The sequence below is a fragment of the Macrobrachium nipponense genome, chromosome 28 (genome assembly GCF_015104395.2).
Source record: "Macrobrachium nipponense isolate FS-2020 chromosome 28, ASM1510439v2, whole genome shotgun sequence".
NCBI classification, from domain to species: domain Eukaryota; kingdom Metazoa; phylum Arthropoda; class Malacostraca; order Decapoda; family Palaemonidae; genus Macrobrachium; species Macrobrachium nipponense.
This window is the reverse complement of record NC_087217.1, coordinates 124,162-142,620: the sequence shown is the minus strand read 5'-3', so window position 1 is coordinate 142,620 and position 18,459 is coordinate 124,162. Positions and strand designations below refer to the sequence as shown.

General features: G+C 48.2%; 1 long non-coding RNA gene across 5 annotated transcripts in view; it reads left to right on the top strand.

Moving 5' to 3' along the window:
- The window catches only part of LOC135201244 (uncharacterized), a 196,997-nt gene that overhangs the window by 134,394 nt on the left and 44,144 nt on the right, over positions 1–18,459 (top strand). For 4 of the 5 annotated variants that reach the window (XR_010311462.1, XR_010311463.1, XR_010311461.1 and 1 more), the window contains exons 2-3: positions 17,283–17,441; positions 17,794–17,888. This is a non-coding gene — a long non-coding RNA (uncharacterized LOC135201244). Of the gene's footprint in view, positions 1–17,251; positions 17,442–17,793; positions 17,889–18,459 lie in introns of those variants that run through there. The other variant, XR_010311459.1, reaches the window with a different exon arrangement.

The window sequence follows — 18,459 nt, the reverse complement described above, 5'->3', positions numbered from 1 at the left end:
CTCTCTCTCTCTCTCTCTCTCTCTCTCTCTCTCTCTCTCTCTCTCTCTCTCTCTCTCCTGATTTCATATTCTCTCTTCATCCTAGACTATTGTAATTCTCTCTCTCTCTCTCTCTCTCTCTCTCTCTCTCTCTCTCTCTCTCTCTCTCTCTCTCTCTTACTTTCCTGATTTCATATTCTCTCCTCATCCTTTTTTCCACCCTCTCCTAACACTTGACTCAATGTGCAACAGAGAGGTTTTTTCTTCCTGTTACACCTTTTCAAACACTTTTCTGTCAATTTCCGTTCTGCGCTGACTGACCTCATAGGTCCCAATACTCGGCCTTTGGCCTAAATTCTATTTTTAAACCCTACGATCTCGCTGTCTGAGGCACAATGCTGCCTACGCCAGCTGCACGAGAGATATAGGAAGACTTATTTGCATGTAGTGCAGATTTTAAATACTAACCCCATCGTAAATCGAATTAACGCAAGTCAATTACTGTAGCTTCAATACGGATTATATTCACGATCACGTGTCTTGATAATTTTCCTGATTTTCTAATGTTTCTCAGATTATCGTGGGGAACAGAGTCGGTCTAGTTTTCTCTCTCGCCCAGTTTTTCTGTTAAAACTTATAATGTCGTTACACAATCTTCTTTGCTGCTCATTCTTCGGATGTCGCTTCGGAGTCTTCTCCCTCATCCTGTTTTTATTTGCCAATATCACAGCAGAGCCAGAGTTTTCATTGTTTCATCCTGAAATTTGGAGATGATTTCTCTCTCTCTCTCTCTCTCTCTCTCTCTCTCGTCTCTTCTTCTCTTCTTCCTCCTCTCTCTCTCTCTTCCACGGGTCCTGTAGTTCGCAGGCTGCTGGTGTTGATGTTTCAAGGCGGTATCCGCAACTACGTATTTTCATCCTTACTTGTTTTGAGACGTAGTGTGTCCTCCGTAGTTCTTGAGGAGGCTACGGCAGTTGGAGATTCATCTGCGCCATCGTTGACTGTATTGATACCGATTGTCACCACCCACTCCTTTCACAGGGTAGTTAGTAATCTTCCTTCTTCGTTCCCATTTATATACCTTAGTTGTGTGAGACGTAACGTGCTTACCGCGGTAATTGCTGGGGGGGGGGGGGGGGGGGGGGGGGCCTACGGCCGTTGGCAGTTCGTCTGCGTCGTAGTTAGCACCTTTAGTGCTCTCGGCCCCCTTCCTTAGGGTAGCTGGTAGTTTCCTTCTGCGGCTCCCATTGGTTCCGCAGTTCGTAACCCGTTATTAAAGCACTATGTACTGCACCCTTGGTTCTCCACCTGCACAATGTCAGCGCTAGGTGCTCCGGTGGTTACTCGTAGTGACTTCTCTCTCTCCTTATTTTCTCAACTTTTTCCTGCTGTTTTTCGGTTCCACCTTAAAGGGCTTTCAAGGTGGGTTCGACCTTGATTCCGTGTTTACTGGGAGTACTTCTTTCCCTCACTTGCTCCGAACTCCAGTCTAGGTTTAGTATTGGTAACGGGGTTAGTTGGATCGCGTTTTGCCACCTCTTCGCTCCTAGGTGTGTGGCTCGCCTATTGTTGTCCCGGTCTCGTGTCATAGTCACTAGTGAGTGCGGAGTTTCACAGTCAAGTGAGACAGGTTCAAGGTTAGGTCATCGTCTTGGTTGGTACACGTTTGTCTCAACAGTATGGGAGTGACTTGCATGGGTTGGTGTTCATCGCCAAGGTATATTCGGCTCAGGCGTAACGTTATCGTCACTGGGTAGTGAGGGTATGCCCAGTCGAGTGACTAACTCATACAGGTTTTCCAGAACTGGTGACAGTTTGCTCTTGTGAGTGGGTGGACAGCGGTCGGACAGCAGGGGTTACATAATCATGTCTTGAGGGGAGGGCGGGTTGTGCAGTCGAGTACGACTTGCACAGGAGTTTATCATCTTCTTGTTGGTATATCGTTGTGCAATTGGATCGGTAGGCTCAGATATGATGGAATCTTGTATGTCGTTTGGTATCGAACACCCAGGCGTAGTAGGTTCCGGGTTCTTGGGTGCTGCTCTTGTGGGGGTTTCGGTTTTTCTCCTTTTTCCTGTTCCGGTGTTGCCGGACAGGTCTGACAGAGGATAGCTACCTTTGAAGTGACTCGTTTGCTAGTTGTGGGTTTTTGTTTCTCCAGCGAAGGAAGTGAGTATAACGGATTGTGGACTTTGTCCATTCTCTCTTTCTGCATTCCAGGCTCCGGAGGAATCTCAGTTAATTCAAGTAATGTTTGATACGTTGTATTCAACCAAACCAGCAGTCTCAAACATCAAGTAGGCTAGTCTGGTTTCGGCGAGTCTGTCAGTTTTTGGGGAAGGACTAAGCTAGCATCACTTTTCTGTTTAAGGTAGCGGGTAACTCCTCTGCCGGAGTCAGACTTCCGGTTTACGAGTCAGTTGAGGTGTTTCTCTATTGGGTTCCTTCATTGATTCGTGTGGTAGGGGTTACGGATCATGAGGCTCGTATTTGGAAGACACCTTTCACAGCCCATGGGAGGCCTTGTCCCACTCTGTGTGGATGTGGTGACAGTTGATGGGTGTTTCTCTGAGCCTGGACTGTTTAATAACCTCTTCACTTTGGTTTCGAGGGGGTTTGCATACCAGACTAACATTTCTGAAGGTTATGCTATGTTCTTGTCAAGGAGAGGAGGGACTATTGTTAAATCATTGCCTCAGCGCTATCCGGACACTTATAAGAAAGGGGTTCTTAGTCAATCCAAGGGCGCAAAGTGTCGCGGAGGGCTACCCTTTGGCTTTCGGAGGAAATTTCAGTTTCTTCAGAGAGGTTACTCTCGGGGTCCTGTCGTTGTGGTAACTCAGCTTATAGTTGGTTTGGTAGAGTTAGGGTGTTGGAAGTTTAGGGAGGCAGTGATAGTCTAAATGAACTTCAGGGTGTTAGAAGTTTAGGGAGGCAGTGATAGTCTAAATGAACTTCAGGGTGTTAGAAGTTTAGGGAGGCAGTGATAGTCTAATGGACTCTAGTGTTTCTGTTGGTCAAGCTTAGACAGAGTGTATTGTCCCTTAGGCCCTTGAGGTTAGGCAGATCCCGATGGTCATGTTGGAATAACTACTACTACAGCACAAGTCATCTACATCAGTGAGCAGTAGAGAACTGAAGGTCCTGCACACTCAACTTCTCCTCCATACATGAGAGGCTACATAGCCACATGGGAGGTTCACCATTTCCTCTCCATACATGAGAGGTATAGAATACCACATGGGAGGTTCTTCAGACTCAGGCAGTACCTTATAATCGACACCAACGGTATGGTACTTCCTCTGCAAGCATCCTCACCCTACTGAGCTGGACAACCAGGTGAGGAGATTTGTTTTTACCTCCATGAATAAGAAGTATAGCTTATCACATGGGAGGTACTTCTGACTCAGATAGTACCTTAGACTCAACACTGACGTTGAAGTACTTTCTCTGCAAGCACCCTCACCTACTGAGCTGGACAACCAGGTGAGGAGATTTGTTTTTACCTCCATGACTAAGAAGTATAGCTTATCACATGGGAGGTACTTTGTTTTTACCTCCATGAATAAGAAGTATAGCTTATCACATGGGAGGTACTTCTGACTTAGACAGTACCTTAGACTCAACACTGATGTTGAAGTACTTTCTTTGCAAACATCCTCACCTCCGAGTTAGTTAACTAGGTGAGGATACATGCTTTTATACATGGTAGGTTGATTATGAGTTACCTGCGTATGTTCCGTGGACAGGTCGGGCTGAATGAGATTGATCCCGCCTCCGAGTAAATGTTGTTAATCGGGCTAATTCAGGTATTCAGGGAGTGTATTGCAATATGAAGTTTTTCATAATAACTAATATTGTAATACTTACCTGAACACCTGAATGATTCCCACCCTCCTCCCCACTTCAATTTGATAGTGAATGATTCAATTGAGGAGAAAGGCCACTGGTGGCCGGTATTTGCAGCAGCGTTGCCAACGGTAACACAGGTAACTCATTTGACTAGATTTTACCTGCAGCGTTGGTAATGCTGACAGTTAAAATTACCCACTCAGTGGGTAAATATGTGGGGATATAGTTCGGGCTGGTCTGTGACCAGGGCTAATTCAGGTGTTCAGGTAAGTATTACAATATTAGTTTTATTATGAAAACTTCATTTTTCCTCTTACTTTAATTTTTGTTTCCACTCTTTTACTATTCTTAACTCAGTTGCTCAACCTAGCTGTCCCCCCCCCCCCCACCCCCCCCCCACCCACCCACCCCCCTCTTCACTACAACCTTCTTACAGGTTGGGCAGGGGCTGGGCTTCTGTGCATTGGCTCTTTCTTGATCCAAATGGCGGAGACTGTAGAGGTTTGGTCCACCTCACGAGTTGTTTGGACCCTGAGGATGTTGATATGATTTCATACCAATATCTATCGGGGCAGAACTACCTAAGGGGGACTTGCCTGCGGAATTCGGGGACGTATAGTCTCTACGGTACGACTCTCGGCATTCTATCCGGTTTGCCCTCTATTGTAACATGAATTGGGATGATTGCGTACTAGTTATGCCCTCAGTCCTATCAAGCGGGTTTTGCTTTCACTTGAGCCACTCATGTTATGATAGAGCTATCCCTTTGGGGTAGGGTAGGGAGTGGACATACGGGAGTCAGTCTCTGATGTTATGATAGAGCTATCCCTTCGGGGTAGGGTAGGGAGTGGACATACAGGAGTCAGTCTCTGCTGAGTGTCTTTGATGAGAGAGGGGTTGGTGCGGGGGGCCTGGTTTTCTGCCTGATTTGCAGTAGGTTTTTCAAATTTCTGTTGAAGGAATAATGATTAACGACCCTATAATAAACTCTCCCGGACAATGCGACCTCCTGACACTACCCTCCTCTTTGACCTCTGGCATGAACAGGGACAATCCTAAAGAAAATTCAATTGCACCGAAGAAGACCCATGACAAGACCTTGAATGTGGCTATGGAAAGCTCTAGCAGTGGTGAGAGAATCCTTTATGTTGATTCTCTCTCCTCAAATTTAAATTGTTTTACATTTATGGAAATGTTTAGAAGTTTTGGTGAAATTAAAGTCATAAAGTATTGTGAAACTGAAGATTTTGCATTTTGGAGGGTTTGGATTGAGTTTGCTACTCATAAGAAGTCCATGAATGCTTTCAAGTGTTCATCTAAGGAAAACTTAAAATGTATATTAATTCATAAAATACCCCAGAATATTGAAGTAGATTCCTTTTATCCAGCTAGGGTCAGTCAGGAAACTACAGATGGGAAACGTAAGATGAGGACACCTCTACCTGCCAGGTGGCTGATTGTTTCAACAAAATCAGACTGTTCTGATACGTATACAAACCCTCGGTCCTTTAACAATAGGAAGGTAACTTAGCGGCAGCTGAACCGGTCGTAAGATTTGAACAAGGGGGTTCGGTAGTTAACTACTTGTCCGGCAGTTGGCGGTCAGCTCGACTGTGTGGAGAGGAGTCACTTTGCTTTCGGCCACGCTGGTGGGTAGACGTGTTGCTCGTCTCTCTGCCCGCTGTATTCGTTGTATGCTTGGTTTTCTTCATAGCGTGAAGATTTTTTCTCTCCCTTTTACTAGTGTGCATGTGCAAAACTAACGTGAGTACTTGGTTTTTTTGTATTATTCATACTATCTTTAATTATGAATTATGGATTCCCGAGAGCCGGAAAGACCCCTTCGCCCCCCCATCAACCACAGATTGTGCCCTGGTGTGGAGGACCGTAAGTGTGGGGCCTTTCGGTCCCCTTTCGAGGTAGACCCTCATGAATTATGCACTCGGTGCCGAGGGCAAGAATGCTCTCGCACCGAGCCATGTGAAGTGTGTATTGTTTGGTCAGAGGAGCAGTGGGAGCGTTATGGAGGGAGGAAGATGGCTAGGGAGTCATCATTGGTTACGGACACGTCTTCTTCTTTCTTCCCTCCATCTCAGCTCCCTCGTATGGCTCCTTCCCCTTCAGGGTTGGGGGGGAGGGGGGGGGGATCTCGCTCCTACTCTTCTCTCAATCAGTCGAGTGTGGAGGAGGGGGCTAGGTACCCCGACGTGCAGTTGTATTCGGGGTCGTCTGTTCGCTCGTGGTGGGAACTGTCGTCTCCCCGGGCGAGGGGACCCCCCCCCCCATACTAACCTGACTACTCTTCCTTCCTCAGATTTGCCTGCCACGGGGGACAATCTCGGCCGGGTCTGGTACTCGTGGGGCTCCAGGGGACACCGAGCCCCTTTGCTTAGTGTTCAGGGGACTACTTAGTCATCTGGCGAGAGGGACCAGGCCGGTGACTCATGGCCCGACCACGACCACAATGGTATCCACACCAGGCTACGCTGCTCCGCCGCACCTGGTCTACACCCAGCACGTTGCCATGGTTACCCCGACAGCTGCTGTTTAGGCGCCGCTGCCGAATGTTAAGAGGTTTACCGTGACGCTGCTGCATGGTTTTGCCGCTCTTGCTCCAGCCCCTGACTTCCAGTGTCCCAAGAGTTCTCCTTTAGACCTGCCTCCAGTACTGAGGATGCCGCTGGTTCCTGCCCCGCCTCCTGTTCCTGTGATTGCTGCCGCTCCAGTACCAGTTCCTGCCCGTGGTGTTGCTGCCCCCACCCCAGGTCCTTCCGGACAGGTGCAGTCGGGCCCTGTTGCTTCGGCAACTGCCCGGCTCCATCCTGGACGTGACGATCCCAGACTGGCTGCTGGCTGAGGCGAGGAAGCGGTCCCCTCGGTCGCCTGGACCAGCCGGCGTGACGCGCCGTGAGGACAGGCCTCGCAGTCCTCGCTTGAGTGACCAGGGCGGCAGGTCATGAGGCAACGCTGGGTCTGAGGAATAGACTCTTGCTGGGTTCCTCCTCTCTCTTCCCTAGAGAGATGGTGAACGCTGCGATGGAGCAGCGGCACACTGATGACAGTAACTGCCTAGTACACCAGGCAGTCTCGAAGGCTTCTGGGCAGCCTTGAGTCACTGCGGCCAAGCCCCGGAGCTTGGCTAGCTCTTCGTCTGCGGCCAAGAGTCTTCCTCGTCGAGGCCGAGAGGAAAGACCCAGCTTTCGACTATCGACTAATTCGGTAAGGAACGACTGTCAGCCCTATTCCCAGACCTCCTTTTCCCGAGGAGGATCTGGGAAGAAGAAGTTGAAGAAGGGGAAACACTAGGGACGGCGTTCCCCCTCACCTGCTGCCGAAAGTGGGGGCTGCTTGGCGAGCCCTTGTACAACTTGGCAACACTACGGAGCCGAGACCTGGATAGTGGATGTAATTCGGGAGGGATATCTACTATCTTTCGAGTCGCGGCCACCCCTCACTTCACACCCGATCCATCTGCAGACGTACGTTCCCGGTTCGTCCAGGGACGTAGCGCTTCGGCAAGAAGTGGAAGCCATGCTGAGCAAGCGTGCAGTGGAAGTCATACGAGATCAGTCGCCGGGCTTCTACAGCCAACTTTCCCCGATGGAGAAGTCATCATAGGGCTGGCGCCCAGTGATATATCTCTCCCTTGAACTGATTCGTTCGCCAGACTTGGTTCACGATGGAAACGGCACGCTCCGTGCTCAGTTCCATTAGGGAGAACGACTTCATGCTTTTAGGGGATCTTAAGGATGCGTATATCCAAATACCCATCCACCAGTCCTCCAAGAAGTACCTCCACTTCATTCTCGACGGGACGGTGTACCAATTCAGGGCACTTTGCTTCGGTCTCTCACCCGCCCCATAGGTGTTCACGTGAGTGTTCACACTGGTGTCGGCTTGGGCACATTCGGCCGGGATACGTCTATTGAGGTATCTTGACGATTGGCTGCAGGACAGGGATCGACTCCTAGAATTCTGCTGCTATCTGGGGATTGTGGTGAACTTCGAGAAGTCAGATCTCGAGCCAAAGTAGAGGATGAAGTACCTGGGCATGCTGATCGACTCGGTAGCAGGGCAAGTCTTCCCCGCAGGTTCAGGGAGGCAGCCGGACGGTTCCTGTCTTGACAAGAACAGTCAGCTCAGCAGTGTCAGGTCGTGATCGGTCACCTGTCATCTCTAGAGAAATTAGTCCCTCATGGGTGTCTTCACCTGCGGTCTCTTCAGTGGAGGCTAAAGGAGTGTTGGTCACAGCCAATAGACCTGCCATACCTCCCCGTCCCTCTCCGGAGGAGGTGAGGCAGGACCTAGCCTGGTGGCTGGACAACGGGAACCTTGTAATAGGAGTGCCCCTGTGCACTCCCCCTCCAGAGATGCTGCTGTGCTCAGATGCATCTACCGAGGGTTGGGGCGCACACCTGGAGGAGTTGCTGGTTGCAGGTGTGCGGGACCATCACGACAAGCACCTTCACATCAATGTCCTGGTGCTCAAGGCAGCGTTCCTCGTACTCCAAGAGTTCCGGGAACGTGTGGTGGGACACTCAGTGGTGTTGATGAACGACAACATCACGGTAGTGGCATACGTCAACAAACAAGGGGGGCCTAGTGTCCCTCCTGTTGCACCAGTTGACAATGTAGGTGCACGAGTGGGCCGTAGCCCACTCGGTAGAGCTATCACCCAGATACATTCCAGGGAAGATGAACGTAGTGGCAGACAAGCTCAGCAGTCGGAATCAGGTGATCGGGACCAAATGGTGTCTTCACCGGGACGTGGCGGGAAGGCTCTTTGACCTGTAGGGGCGTCCAGTCATGGATCTGTTTGCCACCCGGCACAACAGAAAACTCAAGGTTTTCTTCTCAGTTGTGCCGGACCCATGAGCAGCTGCAGAGGACGCGTTTCAACACCTGTGGGACAACCTCCTCGTCTACGCCCTTCCCCCATTCTGTCTGATTTGCAAGGTGATCAGCAGGGTACTGGTCACCAGCAATCTTCGGATGATTCTGTAGGCACCCAAATGGTCTCAGGCCGTTTGATATCCGGACCTGGTGGCTCCACTCGCCAAGGTACCATGAGAGATTCCCCTATGGCACAACCTCTTGTGCCAACCACACGTGGAACGGTACCACCAAGCGGTTCGGTCCCTGTGTCTTCACGGCTGGCGGTTATCCACCATCTCTTGCGAGCGAGAGACTTTTCTCGCCGAGCAGCAACAGAGATAGCAGGGTACCTCAGACAGTCCTCTGCAGCTGTGTACCAGGGGAAGTGGTCCATCTCTGTGGTTGGTGTCGTGGATGGGGTCTCTCTCCACTCAGAGCCACCTTCTTCAGCAGGTATCGGATTTCCTCGTCTTCCTTCGCCGAGAGAGAAGTCTCTCCATCTCAGCAGTTAAAGTCTACAGAGCCGCTCTGGCCCTAGTCCTTAAACTGCGAGGAGTGGACATTTCCACCTCCATGGAAATCTCCCTCCTGATGAAGAGCTTCGAGAGGTCTTGCTCACCCAGGGAACTCAGAACCCTTCGATCCCTGACGACCGGTTTGAGTCCTTCACGATCCCATCCCTGAAAGACTTCACCGACAATGATGCGGATCAGATGCTGCTTTGTCCTGTGAGGCCGCTACGGCGCTATCTGAAGAGAACTCGCCACCTCAGGCCTGAGTGTCGACGCCTTTTTGTTAGCACCGGGGTTGCCAAGAAAGAAGTGTCCAAGAACACTATTTCTTTCTGGCTTTGTGAGGTAATCCAGAAGGCGTACTCTTCAGACAGGAGTGACGGCACCAGTACCCTTCGTCCGAGAGTCCACGATGTCAGAGGTATTGGTCCAACCCTTGCATTCCGCAAGAACTTGTCTGTGGCACAGGTCCTGAAGGTAGGGGTTTGGGCCAACCAGAGCACCTTTACCTCCTTCTACCTTCGGCATAACGCCCACAGGTCCTTGGACACCTTTTCCTTTGGACCCGTGATGGCTGCTCAACAAGTTGTGTAGCTTAACCAGCTCCTTTACCGGACAACATAGCATTTCTTCCTCCTCTTTTCTTCCCTCTCCCTGCAGGCAGATGGTGGCGTCGTCACCACACTGGACAGGATGATCGATGCAGGTAAGCTACGTGACAGAGCCCCATTCTATCCCTTTCATTAGGGATAGAAGCATTTATCCGCCACTCCCCTAACAAGGGGGTGAGTGAACGCCAACAAGAGACAAACCCAAGACTTTATATTGGCTCTTGCGTAGGAACTAGTTCTTGCTTGCTATTTATAAGAGGCACTCTTGCCTCCCTCTTATGAATTTGGTCCAGAGGTCTGACCACTGATCCTGCAGTGCACACTCCGATCAGTTGGACAGAGGCTAGTATCCCTCCCTCTGTTCTTCGACCAACGACCAGAGAGGGAACCAAGGTTGGACGAACACCAGTCTGTTCATAAGACTCGATTCCACCCACCAATAAGTGAGTCTTCCATATGTAGAGGACCGAGGGTTTGTATTATGTATCGGAAGAAATCACAATTTAAAGTAAATTGTATTTTCATACATTCAACTTACCTGTCAGATATATACTTAGCTATAGACTCTGTCGTCCCGACAGAAATTCAAATTTCGCGCCACTCGCTACAGGTAGGTCAGGTGATCTACCGGCCTGCCCTGAGCGGCAGGACTAGGAACCATCCCCGTTTTCTATCATATTTTTTCTCTGTCGCTGTGGTATCAACAGTTGTTGTTATTACCTCCTGACTTAGATTCATTTTTCATCCTTTGATCATCGTTTTTCGGCTTTTTGGTGACGTATTTGGATCGTGATTCGCTACAGTGAACTGTTTTTGGAATAACTCTTTTGGAATTTTCTCAGTATGTCTGATTCTAATGTGAGCGTGAAAGTGGTGTGAATGTAGGCTGCAGGGTGAGGATGATCCTCACACTGTATGCCGTAAATGTAGGGGGTTTCAGTGTTCTGCTATTAATACTTGTAAGGAATGCGAGGGATTGAATGCAGAAGAGTGGAAGACTTTGACTTCTTATTTGAAGAAGTTAGAGAGGGATAGAATTAGACGATTGAAAGGTGTGAGTTCAAAGCCTATTGAGCCTTTCACTGATAATTCTAATCCTACTGATGTAGATTCTCCTATGTATCTCATTCTCAGAGTGCTTTTTCGGATTCGGCAATCGCCAATCTGAAAGCTACAATTAGAGACATGAAGTCCAAGATGGCTGACTTCAAAGGTAAGGCTAGTGAAAGTGAGCATTACAGTGAATGAAGTGAGTTCTCCACCAGTGTTGTGGAGGGGGCGTTTGATCGTCCCTGCGACGCTCCCAGGCCTAGACCTCTTCCAAGCTCACGAGCCCAGAGGAGAAGAAAGTCGAAAGCCTTAAGGAGGTTGTGGGGAATCCCCAACGGTCAGACGTCCCTTCAGCTAGTTCTGCTTCGTTGCAGGCGGCTCAAGGGCGCTATAGAAAAAGCGTCCTTCGCGAGTGTTTCTCGTCCTCTCCCTCTCCCTCACCTAAACGAGGGTGGAAGAATCGAACTTGTCGAGACCGCTGAAGCGTCATATGACGCCTGAGCATGGATTCTTAGTCCAGAGCGTTTCTCAGATGACGCTCCGTCTTCTAGCAAGAAAGCGAAGGGGGCGTCAGCGTCACCTGAAGTGTACCGCGGGAAGTACCCTTTCCTTCTCCCACCGAGTGATGACGAAAAGACGTCATGCACTAGACGTGGGAGAAGCGTCAGAAAGATCATTATAGCAGTTCAAGAGCAAACTGTCATCTCGAGTGGGATAGCGCAACGTCGGAAGGACGTGACGCTTCCAATTAAGAAGTCTCGTCCTCTCTTACCTGTTCAACGACAAGCGTCATACAGACGGGAAACGGCTAAACGTCTTACAGAAGCGTCTAGTGCGAGAGCGAGAACAGGTGCTTACGAGAGTTTCGTAAAACGCCAGAGAGACGTAAAGACGTCTTTTAGACGCGAAGCGTCTTTGGAAACGGAGCATAGACATGACGCTCCGTCCAATATTATGACGCCAAGTAGGACGCCTTTGGAGAGCGGAGCGTCTTCCAAACGCGAAGCGTCATCGAGACGTCAGCAAAAGACGTCATCCATGACGCTTGGCAAACGGGAAGCGTCATGTAAGCATGAAGAGTCTTCTAAAATTCTAGAGAAGCCGAAGCTTATGACGCCTTCCAAGACTATTAGAACGGGAAAGAGGAAGGATTATCATTCCCTTAGCCCCTCTCCTGTTAGGAGTTTGTCTCCGCAAGAAGAAGAATGTTCGGAAAGGAGAGCGGAGACGCTTTTAAATCCCGAGTTAGAGGAAAACTCGGATGACGAATATAGTGGAAGAGAAGGTCTGTCTATCTATAAGGTGTTGACTACCCTTCTTCTTGAGGAGTACGGAGACGAGTTGACGCCTGCCGCTCCTCCTTCTCCTCGCTCGCTCTTTTCCAGTGCTAAGACGAAGAAGCCTTCGTCTTTTCTTGAAATGAAACCCACCATATCGATGAAGAGAGCATTACATTCCTTAGACTCATATATGAAGTCTAAGAAAGACTTAGTGAGGACAGTCTTCTGCATGCCTCCCAGCAAGATTAGCTGGGAAAAGAGGCATTTGGTATCGGACGGGTCGGGAGAAATATGGGTATGGCTCTCCCTTCTACAACCGAAACAGTTTTTCGACTTTGGTTGACGCTTCAAGGCGTCAAAGTCTCAATTCTGCACGGATTACGTGGGGAATTTCGGAACTGGATCATCTCCTCAAGGGACGCTTTCGTGTATCGGAAGTTTTTAACTTCTTAGATTGGTCCCTTGGGGTGATGTCCAAGAAAGCCCATGATTCGTAAGGAATCGAACCTCTTTGTTTGGGGCAGGTCTTTTAAAGAAAAGGACTGTATATGGCGCCTTCTTAACAAAGGCAGTCTCACATGCTCAGAGAACAGCACTTCTATAGCTGCTTTTTGTCCCTTTAAGAAGGGAAAATGAAGATTCTCTCCTCCAAGCACCAGTAGGTGCCAGGCTCCTGGGATTTGTGGAAGCCTGGACACTGATAAATGCAGAAGCGTCATCTTTGGCGATCTTAAGGAGGGGATATCGTATCCCTTTCCTGAACACTCCTCCCCTAACGTCAATACCAAGGGAACTATCAGCCAAATACAAGGATCCTGTGCTGAGGGATACTCTTCGATCGATGGTGGAACAATGTGGGACAAGAGTGCGATAGAATTGGTACGGGATCAACACTCCCCGGGGTTTTACAATCGCCTTTTTCTGGTGGCGAAAGCCTCGGGAGGCTGGAGACCAGTACTGGACGTCAGCTCTCTGAACAGATTTGTTCAGAAGGAGAAGTTCTCCATGGAGACTTCTGCTTCAGTCATGGCGTCATTACGACAGGGAGATTGGATGGTGTCTTTAGATCTCCAGGACGCCTACTTTCACGTCCCGATCCACCCTTCATCGAAGAAGTACCTCCGTTTCATGACGGGGGAAGGATCTTTCAGTTCAGAGCCTTGTGTTTCGGCCTGTCCACAGCTCCTCAGGTCTTCACAAGCCTGATGAAGAAGGTGGCGAGGTTTCTTCACCTCAAAGGAGTGAATGTCTCTATGTATCTAGACGACTGGCTCATCAGGGCCAGATCGGAGAGACAGTGCTTGGAGGACCTAAAGTTAACTCTGGATTTGATCAAAGCGTTGGGATTGCTTATGAACCTCGAGAAGTCTCAGCTGACCCCCAGACAAAACCTAGTCTATCTGGGGATTCGGATGGATTCTCGGGGTTTTCGAGTTTTTTCCTTCGCAAGAGAGAATCGCAAAAGGTTTGCGGATAGTCTCTCTCTTCTTAGAGAAGCAACAAACGTCGGCGAGGGAATGGTTGAACCTTCTGGGGACGCTTTCCTCGTAGAACAATTCTTCCCTCTAGGAAGACTTCATATACGTCCGCTTCAATTCTTCCTCAAGAGGTCTTGGAGCTGGAAAACCGGACAACTGTCGGACGTTTTTCCCATTCCAGTGGAGATAAAGACACACCTACAGTGGTGGTTGCGCCCTCTGGAAGAGAATAAAGGGATCTCTCTAAGAACACAGAACCCAGACCTAGTGTTGTTCTCCGACGCGTCGGAGACAGGTTGGGGAGCGACATTAGGCTCAGAGGAAGTGTCAGGCACCTGGGAACCAGCACAGGTGTCTTGGCACAGAAACTGCAAAGAGCTCTTCGCCATACATCTGGCCTTGAAGAGCCTAGAACCTCTGGTGTCAAGCAGGGTAGTGCAAGTAAACGTGGACAACACCACCGCACTTGCCTACATTCGGAAACAGGGAGGGACGCACTCCTCGTTCCTTTACGAGCTCACGAGAGACCTATTACTTTGGACGTCTCACAGGAACATCTCCCTGATGACAAGGTTCGTACAGGGAGTAAGGAATGTGAGGGCGGACAGGCTCAGCAGGAGGAACCAGGTCCTTCATACAGAATGGACTCTACACGAGGAAGTGTGTCTCGATCTCTGGTCTCTGTGGGGAACTCCTCATGTGGAGGTCTTCGCAACATTCATTTCAAAAAAGGCTCCCAGTGTTTGGCTCGGTCGTGGAAGATCCAAGAGCACTTATGGTAGACGCCTTCCTGCTAAATTGGTCTCGAGTAGACGTTTATGCTTTTCCCCCATTCAAAATCCTGGGGTTAGTAATGGAAAAGTTTGGGGCGTCAAAGGAGACGAGGATGACGTTAAGAGCCCCCTTTTGGCCGGCCCAGGAATGGTTCACGAAGGTGGTAGATGGATCGTTAGACTTTCCAAGATCCCTACCAGGAAGGACGGATCTTCTCAGACAAACCGCACTTCATGAGGTTACCATCAAAAACCTCTCCGCTCTCGCTATGACTGCCTTTCGACTATCGAAAGACTTGTCAGAGCGAGAGGCTTTTCTCGCGAAGTGGCAAGCGCGATCGCGAGAGCACGCAGAACCTCCACTACGAAAGTATACCAATCGAAGTGGGAGGTATTTAGAAGGTGGTATAGATCCAAGAAGTTGTCCTCCTCCACTACCTCTATAGCGGAAATTTGCTGATTTCCTGCTATTCCTGAGAGAAAAATCTCATCTAGCCGTATCCACAATAAAGGGATACAGAGTATGCTCTCGGCTGTATTCAGGAACAGAGGATTAGATCGGGCAGATAAAGATCTCCACGATCTCATAAGGTCTTTTGAGACTTCAAAGTCTAAGGAACCAGTACCTCCGAACTGGAACCTAGACGTAGTTCTAAAGTATCTGTCATCGGAAAGATTCGAACCTCCTCATCGGGCATCGTTTAGAGACATTACCCGAAAATGCCTATTATCTTTAGCTACGGCAAAGAGAATTAGTGAATTGCATGCTCTGCAGGATAAAGTAGGATTCAAGGGAGACTCAGCGATTTGCTCGTTTAAGACCCTGTTTTTTAGCGAAAAACAAAAACGAGAATCCTACGAATCCCTGGCCTAAGTCATTCGAAGTCAAAGGCATGTCGAGTCTCGTAGGCAGAGAAGCAGAGAGGTCTCTATGCCCTGTTAGAGCTCTGAAGTTCTACCTTCAGAGAAAGCATCAAATGGGAGGCTCTAGACAAAGTCTTTGGTGCGCGGTAAAAGACCCCACAAGACTGATGTCCAAGAATGCGCTGGCATTCTTTGTAAGAAACGTCATTACAGACGCTCATAAAGCCTGTCCTGACGAACAGTTACAACTGTTGAGAGTAAAAGCTCATGAAGTGAGAGCTATAGCGACGTCTCTCTCGTTTCATAAGAATATGTCGCTTAAAAACATCATAGATACGACATGTTGGAGATTCAACTCAGTATTTGCATCTCATGACTTGAAAGACGTGCGTGTGACATATGAGAAGTGTTTTTCTCTAGATCCTTTCGTATCGGCGGATACGATTCTGGGTACGGGAGCCGACACCAATCCTTAAATGTATATACTTTTCTTCTTTTTGGATATGGTCGAGTCTCTTCGAACAATGGAGGACTTAGGCTAGCACGGGCGGCCGTCTATGTTGTTCAGTAAGAGAATTCTTGTCATATCCAATTAGTTGAGTATAATTTTTTTTTGAAAATTATGTATGTGTGCGTAGTGGTTTTGAGTTACGGTTGTTGTGACGAGTTCGGGGATAACTCTTAACAATCTTTAGTTCTAACATATGGTTAGGATCAGGTGGTCGGGATTGGTTGTGTGCTCCTTCATAAGGTGTATTGTCATATAAGTGGATCAGCACCCATTGACAAAGTCCTTTTAGGCTCTGCCGAGTAAGTGGGTAAGACCCCATCGGCAGACCCACAAGAACTCTTGGCCATAGATCATATATCTCGCTAAAGTTTCTTGAGGTGATGCAGACTACTGGGCAAACACCCACGAAGTCTACCACCTATCAGGTAGGAACCAAGGTTTTATTTATACCTACAACATATGTTGTTTACCTGTCTATTCCATATAGAAGCTGTCTCTTACCCTCCACCGAAGGGTGCCAATCAGCTATGTATATATCTGACAGGTAAGTTGATTGTATGAAAATGATATTGTTATGTTACAATAAAGTTTCATACATACTTACCTGGCAGATATATACAATTAAAGGCCCACCCAGCCTCCCCGCAGGAGACAGGTGGAAGAGAGAAAATATGATAGAAAACGGGGATGGTTCCTAGTCCTGCCGCCCAGGGCAGGCCGGTAGATCACCTGACCTACCTGTAGCGAGTGCGCGAAATTTGAATTTCTGTCGGGGACGACGGATGTCTTAGCTATGTATATATCTGCCAGGTAAGTATGTATGAAACTTTATTGTATCATAACAATATCATTTTTCCTAACTACAAACCTGAGGTCCTTTACACATAGTCCCACTTCATGCCACCCCTCACTCTGTTCCTGGGCCTAAAGCAAAGTGGAATGTTTACCTCCAGTCGGGCGGGACTCCCGACCATCGGACAAGCAGTTACTACAGAACCACCTTGTTCGAAAGCTTACGACTGGTCCAGCTGCCGCTTTAAGTAATATTCCATATGCAAAGGACCTCAGGTTTCTATAGTTAGGAAAAATACAATTTACTTCAAATTGTGATTTTTGCTATAATACCACTTCAGTACGATTAGATTTTGCTATAACACCATTTCAGGTGTGGTACATTATTGGATAATCTCTAGAATTGAATGCCAAGTGTCAAGTACAGGTTAGTTGAGGTTGAGGGACTATGTCAAACAGCTGTCGGGTGTAGGACATTCAGAAAATGTTCAGGTGCAGCTGTACTGCTGCTGGATAGGTTATTTGTTACTAGAGGGACTTTAGTTACTGATCAGGAAGCCAGACTTGTTGAGGTGCCGTTGTATCTCTCTAGTGATATGAATTGGAAGCGTGAACTGGTGTGTCTTGGGGGAAGGTGTCATCTGAATATGATCTACTGATTATGTTGGATTAAAAAGTAGAGAATGAAGTGAGTTCATTTTACAGGAACTCAAAAGAATTGCAGTCGAACCCTTAGAAGAACAGTCTCCAAAGGAAAGCACCCGCTGAAGTAAGAGGAGACCCAGGCCTCTATTGCCTCTTCACTACAAGTCGAGATGAGCTCCAACCAGAGGCCCTATCTACTTGCTGTATCTCTCTCGCCAGGTAAGGTTACGACAAGCCTTTAACAATGCTAGCTATTGTATTACTTTTGAAAATAATTTCCTTTTCTGAAGGTTTTTGTAGTTGTACATGGGCATATATCACACCACCTGTAAGCATGTGACCAGCAGGCCAGATACCATCCACAGCTGCTATCAAACAAATCCTTTAGCCTTGTTTACAGTGTCCTAAAGACATTTTTTGGACAAGCATAAATGTAGGGAAGTCATTGTCTGGGTTTACAGTTCAATCCAGCAGAGATATAAAACATTGTGGTTAAAGTACATAATCACTTCCTTTAGAGCCCTTAAAAAAATGTGAAGGTTTTGTAGAGTAACTTATGTTTGTCTTTCAGATTTATGCCGAACTCCAAAGCTCTTGACTCAAGGTCACACAACAAGAGTCCTGCTGTTTAGGTCATGTATAGGATCCGGAAATCCTTACAGGATGGTAGGCATTTTGTTAATTTTCATTGTCTTAATAGTTTGTGTGAAAAAAAAGGAAAGGTACTGTACCTAGATTTCTTCCGACACGGGATACAAACCTTTCGGTCCTTTTACAATAGGAAGGTTACTAGCGGCAGCTGGATAGGTCGTAAGCTTTCGAACAAGGGGTTCGGTAGTTAACTGCTTGTCCGACGACTGGGAGGTGAAGAATCACTTTTGCTTTTGGCCTGCTGGTGTGTAAACGTGCTCTTCATCGCTCTCTGTCCGCTTCATCGTCGTGTGCTTTCAGGATATTTGTGTTTTCTCTTACTATTTGTGTGTGTGTAAAAGTGAACTGTAAGTACGCATATTCATTTTTCATATACACTTTGTTTATTTATGATTATGGATCAAGGATCGATGTAATCTCCGCGCCTCCTATTACCCAACGACTGTGCCCGGGGTTGAGGGGCGTAAATGTGGAAAATTGAGAGTTTTCTTGAGATCGATCCCCAGGTCCTTTCTGCTCGGTGCCGAGGGCGGGAGCACGCTCGCGCCGAGCCATTTATTTTTGGGTGAAAGTGAAAATTGTAAGT